Raw genomic sequence first — 14,055 nt, forward strand, 5'->3', positions numbered from 1 at the left:
ACAACATTGTATACCCAAAACAATTTCATTTACTCTTTCCATAAAAGCAAAAATTATTTCTTCTTCGTCCATTTTTCAGACTTTCATACCTGACCTGAAAGCATTCAAGTTTTGCAATTTTGACTGTGGAATCTCCTTCATTCAATTTTTCCAATTTGTCCCAAATAGTTGTAGTAGTAGATCTGTCTAATAATCCCATGACTTGCTGATCTGATAATGTGTTCAAATTTGCTTCTCTTCCTTTGCAATCATTTTCCTCATCTTTAGCTAAGTTACGTGGATTAGGTTGACCTTGAGTAGGAGAAATATAGCCATTCTTTGTAACATCCTATATGTCCATTCCAATGCAATTCAAATGTGTCTCCATACTGATCTTCCATATGCCATAGTTAGTTCCATCAAGTTTTAGACTGTCCTTCCTGAAATAGTTAGAAGACATTGGATCTCATCAAGCTCTTAAACATTTGTAAAAAGAGGACTAGGCTATGATACTAGTTGTTAGGTCCTGGAGACAACTAAGAAGGGGGGGTGAATCAGTTCCCCAATAAATTCAACCAAAATTAACTTAGCCAAAACATAATGCTTAATACCAGTAAACTAAACTTTATGCCGATAGACAGTTTTATCAGTTAATTGTAGTATCGATAAAGATTAATGCATGAAACAGAAAGACAACAAAAATCCACAACATATAACACAAATATTTTTATGTGGAAACCCTATAAGGGAAAAAACACGATGGGAAGCCTTACCCACAATGAAATGATACTACTGCAGATAGTATGTGTTTACAATATGGATTCTACACATGCAAAAAGGCCAGCTACCTAGAATTCACTGCTCAATCACAAAATGAGAGTCACACTGACTATAACTGGATGGTTAAATCCAATGATAATGTACTGCATAAAATGACATCTTCATATGCTAGATTTGTACTGATTTAGTTTTTATTACCTTTAGAGAACCTTCCTTCAACCTTCAAATGATGTCTGCGTGTATAGCTCTACTTATTTTCGCATATACCTTATTACAATTCCTTTTGCCAATTGCATATCAATCTCACAAATGAGATCTTACATTTATACCATAACCTAAGACCAATTGAATAGGTCAGATCACTAAAAGATATTATAATAAAATCAATCACAAATAAATCAATACCCAATGCATGATGTCAGCTCAATGCATTTATAATAATAATAAATCATATCCATAATGTGTCATGCTAATCTGGAATAGATATGCCTATCGGTGCATATCCTAGACCTATTTGTCGGTAACAACAAATATGCAAACCTGAATAAACAAATAACCAAATCACCAAAACCAAATGATCAAATAATGTCTTCGATATAACTAAATAGTCTGCAAGTCATTCCAAGTGCTGGGGAACAATATAATCTATCGGTGAACAAAATACCGATGAGTGTGCATAAGTCTCTGACTTGCTGGTGAACATAACCAAAAATCTCCAAGTGCTAATAAATATTGACAAGTGATGATAGGTGTTGACATCAATGACAAAACCATATCAACATATCCAAAATACCAACAGTTAAGACAAAAAACATGGTGGGAACCTACCCATAATTAGATGATACTCTTTAGTAGTATGTGAAAATATTACAATGGGGAACACACATGCATTCAGGCACACTTCCTAGAGCTCACTACTCAAAAGAGATATGTCAGGAAGGCTACAACCCTTAGGGAATTCTCACTAACCTACAATATGATTCAAACTACAATCCAAAAGAAATTAACTACACTAGTAGCATCTATAAATTCCTGATGATAGTTCTGGTTAAGCACAATTGTCTTCTCTACAACACAAATCTCATCTCAACACTAAATGAAATGATAAATCTCTTGTTCACACAATCACCTCTCTCTAATAATGGAGACACAATATTGACTCCTAAATTACAGAAGCATGTCACCTATAAATACAAATCATCAACCTTGATAACAAGGCTGAATAAACCTTCAACCCTCAACTCATAATTATAAAAAATTACGTTACACGATACAAAGATCGATCATTGGATAAATAAAATGATTTACATTACATAGCATGGACCTATTTCAAATTTCAAAATGATCACATCCACCTAAAATCACACCAAGAACAAGCACAACATGGTACACCACCAGAAATGCCGCATAACACAAAAAATAATCATCGGTTCATAGAAATCACCAAAAATAAATAGGAAATGACTAGGAAACACCAAAAAACACATTGGAACCATCTGGAACATTTGCACCAACAACACTTTTCAAATCTTCATCGATCAAAGTCTCAAAGCTTAAGAACACAACCAATCAACAACTATCAACAGAGAAAGATAACTTGCAGAGCACTAAATCATGAACCATTAGAAATGAAGATACACAAGATCATCCCAAACAATATCCCAAAGTCTCAACACAAGATCTGATCACACTGAAATATACCAGAGGAAATACCAGATTCCAGAAAACAGTGGTCAACAAAACCAAACTTCAAAACCAGATCAGAAGATCTTCCCAAAATCATCAGAATAGATCACATGAATATGTTGATATCAATTACAACAACATATCCTAGCAACAACAATGACAACAACCAAATCTAACAATCTCCTCAATAATCCAAAAATCTTCCCCTTTAGCATTGATGGCAACATATGAATGTGAAAAATAGTCAATGCAAAGAATGAAGATATCACCAACGAACTCCCCCTAGGATCAAAATAGATAAAGCAGTTTTTCACATGATCTCTCTCCCCCTTTGAGAGAAATGCCAAAGATCTCCAAAGTAAAAAATCAAACTCTCTCCCAATATAGGATCATGAATCTCTCTCCCTCTAGGATACACAACCAAATCAATAGACTACTCCAGCAGAGGAGAAACATCAACTCATCAATCTAGATAAAAGAATAAGGCTCTAAATTCCACCAGATCGATGTAACCCAATGCACCTAATTCTCATTAGGAGGGGTGGATACCCCTAACTTGTCTCTCAAATAGACAAATGTATATGTAGGCAAAGGTTTAGTGAAAATGTCAGCAATTTTTTTCCTTTCTAGATACATACTTCAGCTTCACCTTCCCTTCACTGACTTACTCTCCCAAGTAGTTATATTTGATTGACACAAACTTATTCTTTGAATGTTGCACCAGATTCTTTGACATGTTTATAGCACTAGAATTATCACAGTATATAATAGTAGGTTCATCATGAATAACTCTAATATCTTTCAAAATTTTCTTCATCCAAACTATAGGAGTGTAGCTACTGGAAACAATAATGTATTCAACTTCAGCCATAGATAAAGATATTGAATCTTGTTTCTTCATATCCCATGAAAAGAACTTCTTACCTAAAAATAATGTTCCACCTATAGTACTATTTTGGTCATCAACATCACTAGCCCAATCTGCATCAGTGTAAGCACATAACATAAAGTCATCATTCTTTGGATACCATAAACCATAATCCATAGTTCCCTATAGATATTTGAATATCCTCTTAACAAAAATGACATGAATCTCCTCCAAATCAACTTTATATCTAGAAGCCATACACACAATAGGAATAATGTCAAGCCTAGTGTGAGTAAGATATAGCAGTCCACCAACCATAAATTTGTACAAACTCTGATTACCTTTAGGAGATTCATCACTATTTGATAGTTTACAACTAGTCACTATAGGAGTTCCAACTAGTTTAGAATCATCTATTCCAAAAAATTTCAACAGTTCTTTCACATACTTATTTTAAGATATAAAGATAACTTTTTCTATCTATGAAATCTGCAAACCTAATAAAAACTTCATCTCACCAATCATAGACATCTCAAATTCTTTCTGGATATCACTGGCAAATGTCATACTCATATCATCATCACCACCAAAGAGAATGTCAATGTGGTTTTTAGTGCTAGTTCCTCATTCTCTTCAATCCTGAATAATGATCTTGAGAATGTTGTTTCTAAGGAGTAGAGAATTGTTATGCCCAAATATCAAAGATAGAGGAAGAAGGCTAGAGAAAGGTGTGTGTGGATTTTCCCTCCTTTAGAATAGGTTAAAATTATTTTTGACGGGGTGGCTAAGGGAAATCCTGGGTCTGCTAGGTGTGAGGGAGTGATAAGGGATGAGCATGGTAGGTGTATTGCAGCAGTGGCACTCCCCATGGGTACCTAGACTAACCACATTGCTAAAACCATGGGCACCTTCGAAACTCTACAAATTGCTAAGCAAAATCAATGCAGGAAGGTGTGGATTGAGGGAGATTCAAATAATATTATTTAATATCTAAGGGGTAAAAGTTAACCTTCATGGACTATTCAGAATATTGTTAATGCCTCTATGTGTATTATCAATACCTTTGAAGAGTCCTATATTTCTCATAACTATAGAGAGGTTAATTATGTAGTGGATTGTTTCGCTAACATAGGGGTTAGAATTAACACAAGGAAGGTGTGGTTTAATGAAGACACCTTGGAGTATGAGGTTCGGTCACATCTTATGCACGCAAAAACACATGGAAGATATGAGGAGATCCCTACTATTTTTTATGATGAAAGTGTTTAATTTTGTCATCATTTTTTGGCTTGTGTTTGGTATGAATGCCTTAAGTTATAATTATTACTACCGGACTTCACATGCTTTATGGGTATTACTTGCTTTGGAAGCTACTATTGGTCTTTTTGTTGCAAACTTTGTTCTATTGAATATTGTTGTTTCTGACCTAGGTTTTAAGACTATGGGGGGTCAACGATGTAGGGTGGAACCTCTGAATTGTGATAACTGGAAGAAGAACCCTACCATTTGGCACAGATTGCAAAAGTGGAGAGTGGCGACATTCCTAGAAAAACTGCATGGGCATAACTAGAGTGTTAATAGGAAATTTGTGAAGGGATGGAAGGATTGTAAGGTGCTTTTTTTTGGTAGGGTAACTAAGATCAATGAAGATCTTATTGCTGAAGTGAGGGGAATGCCTATGGAGGGGATTGAATTTTATAGGGAGAGAAAAATCTTTGATGCTGTTGTGAAGAGATTCTCGAGGAAAGAGAAGGAGCATGAGTGCTTGGTGAAAGCTAACAAGACCCACTTTGAGCCGAAGTAGATTAAGGCCATATGGAGGGGACTTTTGAAGGTGATTATGGGGTTTTTCACTTTGGATGATAGGTTCACGAAAATCTATGGGTATCATTTTGTGTTCCTTAATCATTTTCATCATAGTGAGAAATTTTGTTTCCATTTTATTTGTTGTCTTCATTGAATGCTAGCATTGTTGATTTTAAGGAGAATCCCCATGTTAATAATGTGTTACACCAAGGTTCATTTACTTTTATTATTGAGCATTTCAAAGCTAGGGCTTCTAAAAACCCTAGCAAGCCCTCTCCTATTACTGTTGAAGAGATTGATGATAGTTAGGATTCAAAGTCGGGAGGATGGGAAGCTGACAATATTGGTGGGGATTTTGTCCCTCACATTAGAAAAAATACCAAAATAGGGGTAAAGGTGGTTTCTTCGGGTGTTAGTCAGGGGTCCCCTAGTGCTAGTGATGAGGGTTCGAGAAAACATCCTAAGGGTAAAACTTGGAAGGTCACTTTGAAGGTCTCAGACAGCTCTGACAATAAGGATTACCTAGACCAAACTCATAATGTCAAGGCATCCTCTTCCTCCCATGGTTGAGAATCCTAGGAATTGATGGATTTTACCCTACAGGATTTCCATCCTAAATAGGAGATCTCGTTTGATGTGCTCAACATTGTCAAGAACAACTCTCTAGAGGTTTTCCTTCTTTTCAGGTGGGTGTTTTATGAGATTAAGAACATCAATCTCAAGTAGTGGTCTTTATCTTCCAGGATGGAAGTTATGCACGCTAATGTTGGAGATATGATGCATGTTGTTGTTAATGGTCACCCTAGTGATATTGGTAAGGAGGTGGTTGAGGGGCCTTCGATGGGTGTTTTGTGGACAAAAATAAAAAACCAGGTTATGAATGATTGTCTGGCTAAGAACATGGAAGCCACCCAAAGATTGAAGGAGATATCTGATAAATTTTTTTTGGATATTGAGGCTAAAATTGTTGAATGTGAAGCTACCCTTTGGGGTATTACGGAAACCAGTCAGAATATTGTCAAGACCTCTGCTAGTACAATATCTACCATGGTTAGCAAGCTCAAGAAATCTCATATGGATGGGACTATGGTGGATGTGGACAATGAGATGGTTACTAGTGCGAAAGATTCAAGTCCTCAAGGAAAGCATACTCAGGCTAGCATGAAGAAGAAAGCCATTGAAGTGCCCCAAGACATCTTGGATTTGAAGAATGCTGCCAAGAAGATGCATTAGCTTAGTGCTAATGTTGTGGAGAATCTTAAAAATTTGGGTTGATCTATTTATGTTGTTGGGTTTGTGCTGTTAGTTTGTTGGTTTTGTTTTTTGTTTTTATGGCCTGACTGGTTTTTTTTCTCTATTTCTTTTGTCTCTCGGTCCTATGGGGTTTTGTCTATTGATTTTGTTATGAATGGAATTTTTTTGATCTATCTTATGTAATCTGATGTAAAGGGTTTCAGGGTCCCTTCAAAACCTATTTTTTCTATAATAAAAAATAGATAAAATGTATCATTTTCAATTTTAAAGTACAAATTACTATCAGCACTACCTTTGGTAAATCCCAATTTCAACAAATATTTTTCTATTCTAGCATACTAGGCTCTAAGATCTTATTTCAGTACATAAAGAACTTTCTTGAACTTACATACCATGTCTCCATCATTTGATAGTAAAAATCCATCTAATGCACTTTGAAATATTTATAAGAAGCATAAGCAAGTAACAGTCTCACAACTTCAATTCTGGTAACCAGAGCAAAAGTTTCCTCATAATCAATCCCTTCTTACTATGAGTACCTTTTGTAGACCAGTCTAGCTTTATTTGTAACTACTTCATCGACTTCATTCAATTTGTTCTTGAAAACCCACTTAATACCAATAATATTTTTATCCTTAGGTCTAGGCACAAGTTCCCAAGTGTTGTTCTTTTCAATCTAGTCCAACTCTTCTTCCATGGCTCTTATCCAATTTTCATCTTTACAAGCTTCACCAACGTCTTTAGGTTAAACTTTAGAAATTAGACAAACTTCTTCTATAGCTAACCTTGTTCTAGTCATTACACTTTTATTCTTGTCACCAATAATATGATTCTTAGAATGATTCAATCTATTTACCTCAAAGTCTTCTGATTGTTTTAATCCTCAGGTTCCTACACATTATCACTAGCAGCAACAACATCCAAATTAATAGTTTCTACTAGATCATTTTCCTTAGGCTCTTCAAGCTGAATAGGAGCTAAAACAACATGTTGACCATCATCATAAGATCTGATCTTCTTCCCAAGGTTATCATCCACCTTCACATTTGCACTCTCAATTATCTTTCTTAGTCTCTTGTTATAGCACCGGTAGGCTTTACTCTTTGTGGAATATCCCAAAAAGATACCTTCATCACTTCTTGCATCAAACTTTCCAAGATCCTCATCTCTCTTAATATGACATTTTCTACCAAAGAATTTGAAATATTTCACAGTAGGAATATGACCAAACCAAAGCTCCTAAGGGGTCTTACCAGTATCACCTTTGATATGAACTCTATTGAATGTATAAACTACAGTGCTAATATCTTCTCTCTAGTAGACCTTCAGAACATTTCCTTCAATCATCATGGTTCTTGCAGCATCCTAAACAATATGATTCTTCCTTTCAACAATCCCATTCTGGAGTTGAGTCCTAGGAGCAGATAATTGTCTTCTGATTTCATGCATCTCATAGAATTAATTGAATTCATTGGAAAAAAATTCTTCACCTCTATCAAATCTCAGACACTTCAGCTTCAATCCAGACTCAGTTTCAACTTTATCTTTAAATATCTTAAATTTATCAAATTATTTTTATTTTTCCTTCAAAAAGACAACCCACGTCATTTTGGAATAATCATCAATTAGTAGCATAAAGTATCTATCACCCTACACACTTCTAACTTTTGTAGGTCCACATAGATTAGTATGCACAAGATTCAACAATCTATCAAATCTATAAGGTTTTCTCTTGAAATAAATCCTTGTTTTCTTACCCAACTGATACTCCTTACATATCAAATTAACAAGTTTAACAATTTTAGGTAGATCTCTAACAACTTGTGTATAACTAATCTTAATCAATGAATCAAATTTTACATGACACATCCTTCTATGCCACAACCAACTCTAATCTGTCTTAGCAATCAAACAACTTTTCTCACCAAAATTCAAATGAAAAATGTTACCTTCAGTCTTAATCCTCGATGCAATCTCTATACTAGAGGCATTCAAGATCTTGCATTTACCATCCTTGAATTGTAGATCATAACCCTTATCAACCATCTATCCAACACTCAAAATATTATGCTTTAAACCTTCAACATACAAGACATCATTAATATTATTCTTACCATCAAAAGAAATAGAACCTCTCCCATAGATTACACAGGCATTGTCATCTCCAAATATAACTAGTCCGCCATCATACCTTTCCATGCTTACAAATTTGCTCTTGTCATCAATCATATGATGTCAACAACTATTGTTAATTATCCATACACCTTTTTCTTCTACCTTAGTGGACAAAGTTTTCTCCTCAAAAGAACAACTTGTGGAATAAATAGGCATGGGCCTATCTTCTTTAATGGCAATAAACACAACTTCATCTCCTTCTAATTCATCATCTGTAACACCTTCATCTACAACATAATAATAGTTTTTCTAGTTCCTAAACTTCTGGTTAGACTTGTAAGGCTTATCATACTTTTCATGCTTCTCATATCTATCATTCATATCATAGTTATAAAACTTATCATGTCTATCATACTTAGCGATTCTCTCCAAACATCTAGAAGCAGAATATCCTATCTTATTATAAGAAAATAATTTCAAGGGCAACTTTCCATCATACTTACTAGAACCTTTAAAAAATCTTTGGGCAATCAGTGCTTCAAGATCATCAAGCACTTTTTCTTTCTCTGCTATCTCTATTCTTTCTCTTTCATATCTGGATATCCTACACTCATCAAGATCATACTTCTACTTAATGCATACTGATGTTGATGCTTTGAATGGAGTCTCATACTTTCCATGAGATAGTCCAAATTTTATTTGTTACGATTCCCAAAGATACTGAGAGGGGGGGTGAATCAATATCCAACCAATTATATAATTTTCTTAACTTAAAACATGTAAAGCATATAAATACTGTATACTGGTAAACAAAAAGTAATGCAATAAACAAAGATAACAACAACCACATGAAAACAACACCATAACATAGTAGTTTAATGAGGAAACCTGGTGTGGGAAAAACCTTGGTGGGATTTGTGACCCACAATATTCACTTACTGGCCAATAAGAGAATATTACTGCTACAATAGGGGTCTGCACATGTAGGAAGGCCAAGTGCCTAGAGCTTACTGCTCAATTACAAAATGGGAAGTCTCACTGACTTACAAAATGGATTACGCAAATCCAATTTCTTGTACTACTTCAAAATAGCATCTACTATGCTAGATCCAGTACCGGTTTTAGCTCTACTTCATACATAAACCCTTAACCTATAATTCACATATTAGGTCTACCTTATTCACCTATCTTCTTTCTTACAAAATGTTCTATAATGATCTCATACATATATGAGCCATTTTACAACTTGCCAAGTTAGCTTATAATGATTTTACAATTAATTACAAAATATATTATAAACAAAATTCATGTCGGCCTGGGTGTCGGTATACTTCCTTTTACTGTCAATGTAGAGTCTGTCATTATTGGTGCCGGCAAATCATCTTGTCAGTATCATATGATTGCAAGGTTGCCATCAATGACAAAACCTTCAATCAACTACAATATCTCATTGGAGTGTGCATTTGCCAACAATCTCCCCCTTTGGCATTGATGGCAACACTCATGAGAAAAATCCAAAAAGTGTCATCCAAAAAGGATCTGCCGAAATTGTCTTACCAAAAATTGTGTACCAAAAAAAATATGTGCTTCCCCTAAGCTGATGAGCCATTTACTGATTATTTTTCTCATTACCACTACTCCCCCTTTGGCATCAATGACAAAGGTTGTCAAAGTGTCAATTGAGTGTGGTTTCCTGCTTCATCTTTGTAACCGGTTGGTTACAATCTGAAAAAGGTTTGTCAATACCAGATTCAAGCTCTCAGTGAGCCGTTCACTATCCTTTAATGCAGCCTTTGTCCTTTGAATTGTACCGGTGAGGTGTTGCATTTGTTGTTTCAGTGTTTCCTATCCTTGAACTAGAGCCTTAGATATCTCTTTTCTCAAGGAGGCGAGGTAGTCCAATCTTGGACTAAGTTTCCATTTTAGATATTTTTCCTGTCCTTTTATACTTTCCTTCTCTCTTTCCAATTTTAGAAGTTCCTCCTCAAAACCTGTTGTTTTCTACTCAAAAACTAATAATGGTTCAGATGAATTAATGAAGTTGTCAGTTAATTTATTTATTTCTTCATGTACCTTGTTGATCTTCTTGTCTATATCTACTGTCAAAAAGTTTGTTTTGCATGTATCTCTGTACAAAGTTTTAAACTCTTTTAGTGTATTACATAGTGTCAATAAAAGAGTGTCAAATTGTCTCACGCACTTCTTTATTTCCTCTTCAAATAATTTGTGTTTTTCTTTCTCCAGTTTCTCTTTGAATGCTTCCTCATTTATTTGTTCAACTGTCACAATATTGTCAGTAATATACTTAGACAATGTGTCAAGTTGTTTCAAAGAATCTCTATTATCCACATTACATTTGGGTGCTATCATTTTCAAAATTGGGATTGTATCATCAATTTATTTGTATGCTTGTGAGCTACACTATGTTATTTTCTTGATATAATCCAAAAGAACTTCTGTCACATTTGTTGGTCTGAATTCTGCAATGGAAGAACCATGAATCCATATTCCACTGGTGTGAGTAATTTCTTTGCTTGTAGTGACCTTTGGTAGGTCAGTTTGTATTTGCATTTCTCTAAGAAAAGGTTTGGGTTGCTCAGTTGTTGCCTAGCACTATCTCTATATGAACCTGTTCCTGTGAGGGAGCCTATTGCTCTGCCTGTTTCTTAGTGTTGTCCACTACCGGTTTTTCTTCTGTGTTACTTATTGTCGGTGGCCCAGTTGCCACATCTGTTTTCCCTGTTGATTCCTTATCTACCATAATATTGAATTTCTGAGTGTCAATGTTCATTGTATATAACACCTCAGAATCAGGATTTGTGTCCTTATGTGTTATGTCCATACTCTCACTAGCAGTAACTACTAGTGGAGTAACTAGAGGTGGCGGGGATAAGTTGTTTGTTATTTTTATCCTGGGTGGTCCACCAACCTTTCCTTTTTCCTTATTCTTTTGATATACCTTGATGGGTTTAAGGCTTTGATACTCTTCTTTTCCTTCTCTACAAGGAATATGTCTCATGCATTAGCCATTTCTTCTGTTATCTCATTCACTCTACCTACCATCAGTGCTACATGTCGATGAGCAGTTGAAAATACTGACCGATTAGTCTTTGAGATCAATTTATCTATCTCATTAGGTGAGTTGAGAGGATGTACAACAAGTAGTTTTTCAATTTTTATTTTCTTATCAAGCTCAACAATAGCTTGCCTTCTAGCTTCTAGTCTTTTGTACAGTTCTGGCAGTATTTCATCAACAACTTGCATCATAAATTTCTTGTAGATATCTAAGTGTAGGATTACATTGTTTTCTACTTTCTCCTTGTCATCAACCGATAATGTGTCATATAATTTGTTAATGTTTTTCAACTTTCCATCCTCTATTATTTCATTGAGAAGTTTGTCAATTGGAGCAATGGTTTGTTGAGTCTTTTTCTTAGGGGTCATCTTCTTCTTTGGAATTAATTTCTTAGCTGGGGACCTTACTACCTATTGTTTCTATCTTGTTCTTCTAGGAGAAGGTGAAGATACCAGTGAAGATTTCCTTTTTCTTACAACTCTTTTGAATGCAGCTGGTATGTCACTTTCTGAGGAAGTTCCAATTGGTGAAAGCTGAGTTTCCGGTTGAAGTGCTTCTAACTCATCTTCAGTAATACCAGTTCATTTAAGTACATCTTCCTTAATAGCTTTTGCTTGCCTGGATCCTTTTCTAACTATTGCCTCAGCCTTTTTAACATTTTTCTTGGATTGAATTTGTTTTTCAATAGTCTCAGCACTGCCAAATACCTCTTCTTTAGGTTCCTTAGGTGCTTCTAGGAGGGCTTTTGCATATGTTTCTATTATGTGGTCATTAGTTTCATACCCCATTTCAGTAACCCAAATGGTTCTTGGGATAATTGCCTCCATCCAAATTTCATCCTTCTTTATTACAAAATAGATTTCATCCTTATACTTGTCCACAATTGCTTGTGACAATCTAACTCTAGTCTTCATTCGGGCCTTCAATGCTTGAAAATACTCATATATGTTCTTTTCTCTATTCTCTCCCATGTTGTTTAGTAAATCTAACAACTGTTTGCCTACCGGTATATCAAAACCAAAATTTCTAATACCAATACTAGGTACTTGTTTGGTTATGTGCAGCATTAGACAAACAAGTAGGTTTCCAAATCTAAATGTTCCCTTTTTGTCTTTCTTTATCTTCCCCAAATTTTCAATCAGTTCATCTTTAAGCCATTCGCACACATCTATTCTTGCATTATCATTAATCATATCATAGGTACTTTTAATGCATAGGCTAGAGACTGAGTTTAACCTATTTGCACGTATAGTTTTGTAGCCTAAGATCATACTGATGAATTTGACATTGATATCTGTTACATCATTTACTCTTAAAGGTCTCTTATCAGATGTTGCACCAGTTAGGTTTATCACTAGGTCATTTCAGACCTTCTTTGTTTTATCATGTCTGTTACTGATGGAGGGTAACCTTGTCACAACCTTTACTGCTTCTTTTGTGATTCTGTGAACTAAGTCCAACTAGAAGAATGCACCTTGTGCCCTTCTTAGTACTATCCTTATAACATCCTTGGGAAAATCAGGGATACTAAGAATTTTAGTGAAACCTAGGGTTTCAACTATCTTGTGTTTAGGTTTGATATTTCTGGATTCATCACAAATTACAGATTTATACATATTCTTAATTACCTCATCACCCAATTCCTCTATATGACAATGTATATACATTCTAGGGTCTTCAAAAAAAACTACTCCCTTAGGAATTTTAGAAAATGCACCAATGTTATCATCTTTCTTGGCAATTTCAGGAACTAACTAGAATATTGGTCTAGGGTGTTTAATAACTTCGACAATAGTAGGGTTTGCAATGAATGCAGGAGTAGATGAAGAAGCCATGGTTATAAATACCTTTATCTTCCTTAAGGAATGATTGCTTGATGAATTGCTTCACTTCTTTGCTTGGAATGCCTTTGCTCAGGAATTTTTGCGCTCTCAAATATTTGATTGCTCGGTGAAATGAAAATGGAGCCAAAACACTTGTTTTATAATGTTCATTTTGCCAACCACCACATTTAATGCTTTTTGATTAAGTAATGACTTAACTTATCTGTCGGTATAGAAGTAATTTCAACTTCTCACCATCAACCGAGGGAATAATCAAAGGAATTTTCTTCAGTTGGTTGAAGAGTCTCCTACTGGTGGAGTGTTACTCTTTTCTGCTGGTGGAGGAGTATTCCTATCAACATTTAGATCTAACTTTTTGATCCATTGTTTTGAGAATTCTTTCTTTACCTCTTCAACCTTTTCTTTACCTTTCAAACTAGCACCATTATTACTTATCGGTGATGCCTTACTTCTACAGAATTTTGCAATATGTCCAATCTTGTTGCAAGCATAACAGGTCACATTGCTTTTTTGAATCGCTTTCCCATATCCTATGCTAGTTTCTATTCTACACTGATTAGATAAGTGTCCAAATCTTCCACAAACATAACATCTTACATTCATTCTGTAATTTTCTGAATTATGACCAATTTTGTTGCATTGGAGCA

This window comes from Cryptomeria japonica, chromosome 8, assembly GCF_030272615.1.
Source record: "Cryptomeria japonica chromosome 8, Sugi_1.0, whole genome shotgun sequence".
NCBI classification, from domain to species: domain Eukaryota; kingdom Viridiplantae; phylum Streptophyta; class Pinopsida; order Cupressales; family Cupressaceae; genus Cryptomeria; species Cryptomeria japonica.